This window comes from Mus pahari, chromosome 2, assembly GCF_900095145.1.
Source record: "Mus pahari chromosome 2, PAHARI_EIJ_v1.1, whole genome shotgun sequence".
NCBI classification, from domain to species: Eukaryota; Metazoa; Chordata; class Mammalia; order Rodentia; family Muridae; genus Mus; species Mus pahari.
Genome location: NC_034591.1, coordinates 18385657 through 18391793, shown reverse-complemented (window position 1 = coordinate 18391793; position 6137 = coordinate 18385657).

The window sequence follows — 6137 nt, the reverse complement described above, 5'->3', positions numbered from 1 at the left end:
GGCCAGGGTAGTGTGATGGAGAAGCCAGGGCGGTATGATAGAGAGGCCAGGGTGGTGTGATGGAAAGGCCAGGGTGTGATGGCAGGGAGTTCATCATGGAGAAACTCGAAAGAACACATGAGAAAGAATGAACATGTCACAACAAGGGGCTGGAAGAAAGTAAGAGCAGCCAGGCAGAAGAGGAGCTTCAGAGCTAGTTAGCCAAGAGCCAACTTGGGTCATAACAAAGTATACAGGTCTTACCATAGTTTGCTCATTCACTAAACAAATTCCCCTTCAGGTATAGGCCATGTGCCACCCCTTCAGGTATAGGTCATGTGCCGGAATCTGTCCTAGGTACTGAGAACTTGTATCCCGTCCCGCAGGACAGATATTCCATGGTCCTCGAAGGGGATCACAAACCTACATTGAAATGGGAATTAAAAAGAGATGGAGACCATGCATTCTTGTCATAGTCTCATTTACTAAGGGAAAATGCTCAGGTTTTATACAATACAGAGAGGGGTTAGGGAGTGATCAAAAGAAGCTCAGTGAAGGACAAATGGGGAGGCTAATTGGGAGTTTGAAACTTTTGTGATTTATCTCAGTTCCTTGGTGTCACTGCTCCAGAACATCAGGCAGCTTATATCAAAGTCTGGTTTCTGTTAACAGCCCAAGGTGACAGCTCTGGGCAGCTCCGGAATGTCGGAAGACTACCTCAGTCCTTTATGTAGGGCCGGAATCTTGCTGATTCCAACAGAACGGCCTTGCAGAGAGAGGGGAAAGGGCTCCAAACAAAGAACTATATGGCTCTCAGCTGCGTGCTGTAAAAATGCCTGGGCTGTGAGATGCCTGGGATGTAAGATGCCTGGGTTTTCTCAACCTGGTCTCCAACAAACTTGTCTCTGAACTTTTCTCCTTGGGGAGCTTACCTTGTAGCAAGAAGAGCAAACTATAAATATGACACAGAATTAATTTACATAGTATAGTGTAGTGTAGTAGTGTAGTATAGTATATATAGAATTATGTAGTATATTACTGACAGATGGTAAGGAACTACTAGCAAAGGAGATGACAAGTGTGTAGGTGCTGCAGCTAGAACATAGAAGTTCTGTTAAAATGAAAAATTCAAGACAAGTGTGGCAGTGCATGCTTTTATCAACTGTCAGGAGGCAGAGGCAGACAAATCTTTGAGTTTGAGGCCAGCCTGCTGTACAAAATCAGTTCCAGGATAGCCAGGACTACACAGAGAAAACCTGTCTTGAAAGAAGAGAGAGAGAGAGAGAGAGAGAGAGAGACAGAGACAGAGACAGAGACAGAGACAGAGACAGAGACAGAGACAGAGACAGAGACAGAGACAGAGACAGAGACAGAGACAGAGACAGAGACAGAGAGACAGAGAGAGACATAGAAAGACAGAGAGACATAGAGAAACAGAGAGACAGACACAGAGACACAGAGAGAGACAGAGAAACAGAGACACAGAAAGAAAGAAGCAAGAGAGAAATCGAGGGGGGGGGTTCAAGGCTGGTGAGGTCTCTCGGTGTAGCTGGACGTCTGAGTCAGATCTCTGGAATCCTCATAAACCTGGAGGAGAAAACTGACTCCACAGGTTGTCTGTCCTCCGACCTCCACATGAGCTCCATGCCAAGCTCATGTGATAAAACAAATTCAGCTCCTTATCACACCTCATTTCCTCTTCTCTGCAGACACTCAGAGCTTTCCCAGCCATCAACGGGGCCATATTCCCACCATTCCAGAAAGTTCCGCTGGTTAGTATCAGTGTAGAAAATATTTTTCCTTTCCTTTCCCTTCCCGTTCTTTTTTGTTTTTCCCTTCTCTCTTTTTTTGGGAGCATGAAGGACACCTGTGTCCCTGTAGCTTAAGTTGGTCTCAAACTTGTAAACTCAAATGATTTTCAAACAATTTTCCTGCCTCAGGTTCCCAAGCAGTCAGAACTGTAGACCCAGGCTGCTGTGCCCAGCTCCTGAAGCCTGGGCAGGTGGAGATGACCTACTGGGAAGACGACTTAGAGGCTGCTGGAGTCGAGTGTATGACTAGGAGAATTCCAGACAGAGGGAAGAGCAAGTGGAAGAGACAAAGGCGGGAATGATGTTCCTGCAGCTGGGAAGTCATCAAACGGAATGGTGTAGTGAAGGATGAGTGGAGTAGGACGCGGAGCACTTTAAACTATTGTGAGGACTTCAGGTTTTTCTGGGTAAGATGTAAATGTTGGAGGATCGAGCAGAGAAGTTCCGTGGCTTGCTTTCCACCACCCTGGCTGCAATGATGGAGGACCAAATGTGTGCTGCAGTTAAGTGAGGATGAGGGAGGCACTACTGCTCTAATCCCAGAGAGACAAGGGCGCCCCCTTCTGTTTCCCTGTGTCGTTCTTCCTTTCTTCCTTAGGCATTGTCTTCTGCCTCAGCCCCCCTGGGTGTAGGAATTCCAGAGAAATTACCACACCAGTTTCCCATCATCCATAATTTGTACTTCACCCCCTAACCTCGAGATTCTCTTGTGCCTCTGTCTCTTCCCCACCCAGAGGGCCAGGTCCACCCCAGTTCTGTTCCTAGCTCAACTCCTACATGCTCTCTGAAATGTTCAGGAGTAATGTCCGCTGAAGGCGCCTGTCCTACCTCCCCAGCCTGGGCTAGCTGGGGCTTCTAGGCTTTTCCATTGTCCAATAGGTCATGTCTTCTACAGTACGGAGTAACTGGCTCTCTGCACTCGAGAAAGGGGACATAGCTGAATTTTCACCTGGAACAATAAGAGACACCTACTTTAAGCCAATGAAAAAAGAATCTGGAAATTCCCTAATTTATATATATTGAATATATTTTCTGTTGCCTGCATTTTTATTTACTAGGCTACTTTCTGAAAGTATATTAATGCTAAGCAACACTATTTTCTCAGTTACTGGAGAATTGGCTTTGAACATATGTTCAATTTGGATTTAATAATCATAATTATTTGGATGTCTATCTTTTAAAAGCAACTTTGATCTACCTCATGAGTCCAAGATTTTATGTTAGCTGTGCCTTATCAATATGGGTAAGCTGAATTATGAAATTAATGTTTTTACATTGTTAAGAAAACGTACATTAAAGATGATGGAATGTCCCAAAATACAGCATGCAAAATTTAGGTGTTTGTTTTAAATGAGACAGGTACAGTAGTGCACACCTTTAACCTCAGCACTTGTTAGGCAGAGGCAGGAGGATCTCTGAGAGTTCGAAGCCAACCTGGTCTACAGAGTGAATTCTAGGACAGCCACTGCTATTACTCAGAAGAAGGGGGGGGGAGACAGCAAATACAAGAAAAAGAGAAGAGGAAATATGTTTTCAATGACCAAATGTAGAATGAATACAAGAAAATGAACAAAACATATGTCTAAAGCATGATTTTTTAAAAAAAACTATAAAGTGGGTAATGTGGAACCCCAGGGAAGAAGGGCACAACCAGCTCTGAAGCCACCTCTCAGAGACAACTTTCAGCCACACTGTCCGCGCCCTGGAGGACTACGAGCTGTGAGCCTCATGGCACCCATTCTTGCTATCTTTCATTTATGATTTTTTTCTTTCTCCAGTGTAGCTCTGCTGTTGACAATCCTCAGTGGTATAGTTGTTTAGTCTTTGAAGTTCATATAGATGGACTTCTACGGTATACATTCTATCATCTTTTGCTTACTATCATGTTCATGATAATTACATTGTCAGAAGCAGCCCTGAAACATTTCATTACTGTGTAGATTTCCTTGTCTAACATAGCATAATTCACTTTATTAGCGTTTCCCAAAAGCCAGCTTTGGCTCCATTGGCTTTTAAAATTAATTTATTTTTAATATTTTATATTTTCTTTGAGAATGTCATGCCATGTGTTTTGATATCTGCCAACAGATCTCCCCTTCTCCCAGATCTGCTTCCTGCTTCCCCCCAAGCTTCACACCCTCTCTTTCGTGTGTCCTCATTTTCACTGTATTTCCAGTTGACTAAGTTTGGCTCTCCCTCCCTGACTCCTCCTCTCTCACACACCCTTTCCTTTCCTCCTCTCCTTTCCTCTCTCCTCCCTCTTGCTTGCTTCTTGCTTTCTGTGCTTGAGACAGAAAGCACACTGCCACTGCCTTGCTCTCTCGAGGTAACTGCTCTACCACGGAGCAGCGGTTCCAGCCTCTGGCTCTTCCATTTCTTACTTTTATTTAACATGTTTCCTTTGCTCTCTTTGCTGCTCATCTTTTCTTTTTTTCTTTTTTTCTTTTTCACTTTTTTCTTGTGTCACGCTATCAGCTCTCTCTATGTAGCCCAGGCTGGCCATGAATTCACAATCTTCTTGCCTCTGCCTCTTAAAAATTAATGAAATTACAGGAATGGAACATCATGTCTGGCTCCTTTCTTACTTTTTTTTTAAAATGAGTACACTGTAGCTGTCTTCAGACACACCAGAAGAGGATATCAGATCCCATTACAGATGGTTTGTGAGTCACTGTGTGGCTGGGAATTGAACTCTGGACCTCTGGAAGAGCAGTCAGTGTCTCTTAACCACTGAGACATCTCTCCAGCCCCCATTTCTACCTTTTGAACATGCATCATTTGCTTATTAAAGTTAGCCTTTCCTTTCTAGTAGAAACATGGAAGATCACAAATTTTTCTAACCATGCATGTGGCAAGTTTTGTTATATTTTGTTAGAATATTTTATTATTTCAACCTATGAACTTGTTAGAAACTAATTTATAAGCCTATGGGAGTTTTCTGGCTTCTTCATGTAGTGATTTTTATCTTAAGTGCTTTAAGATCAGAGAACAACAAGATATTCCCACCCCATCTTACCCCATCACATGACTAATTCCATGATGTTCTTCATGTATCATATTCTGTACATATTCTGTGCACATTTTATGTGCATTCTGAATTTGTTGCATCATTTGTGATGTGACTTTTAGATCAACTACACACAGATATACAAATTCACACATTAACACACATTCATCTATTTTTCCTTATTCTATCAATTATAAAGAGGGAGATGGGGACTTAAAAACACCTCCATTGGCTGCTGTTTCTCATCTCAGTCTGGTACATCCTTGGGTCGTGGATTTGAACTCTTTTTCATAGATACAAGGAGGCTTGGAATTTGTGTAGCTTTCTAGTGAATCCAGATTTCATCAGTATAAAGTGACTTCCTTTGTTTCTGGTAAAGCCTTTAAGCAAGGTGTCCATTTAGTGACGTGGGTTTTATGCTACATCATTACACATTCAGTTACTTCTGTGTTTTCTTATGTTTTTAAGAAATATTCATCTTTATATAGAATATAATTATATTTTAAAATCTAACTCATCAATCTTAGCTTTTAACTGGAATAGTTAGTTCACTGTTACTAACCTGGATTTGTGCAGTCTGTAGGTCTGTCTTTGCTGTTGCTTAGATTTCATCTGTAGTGATTTCCTTGCTCCTATGACAGGATATCTTTGACTATGTGCTGGACACTCTGCTTTAAAATGATTGCAAGAGTACTGGGAAGCCTATCATAATGACTTTTGCATTGAAAAGGCCTGTGTTGGGGCTCAGGAATCGCCTCACAAAGCACACAAACATTGATCTCAGTCAGATAGGGATAGATTATTCAACACATATCCTAAGACTGATCAGGATCACAGCCTAAACTCAGGACTTAAGTCTGGACCTAGAACATTTCTCAGGGCCAGCTTACAAAGGCAACAACAGTGAGCTCACACACAGGTGCAGGGAGTGCTGCTTGGTGGTCAGCTCTGACTCATGCTGTTCTGGATGACTAGGCAGATCAGTTCTAACTGACCTTTATTCTTATTGGTCCTATGTGGAGCTTATGTCTGTGGAAATTCTTAAGATGAACCAACCTCAGAACACACAGAAAATAACAGGTTGCGTGGTCATCACGACCCTGCTCTGAGTCAAGCTATTTTTCTGTGTCAGTGACTGTCAGGCATGGAACAAAATGACAACAGCTATGCTAGCAGGCAGGACTCAACAATGTTTGCCTCTGACTTCAGGCTGCAGTTGTTCGTGAAGAGGATAAAGCTGGTGAGCACTGATTATATAAGTGAGCCTTAGCTACCAGGAAACCCCCAAATGAGAATCAAGAACAGAGTTCAATGCAAAAGCAAGAGGTTTATTGTTCCGG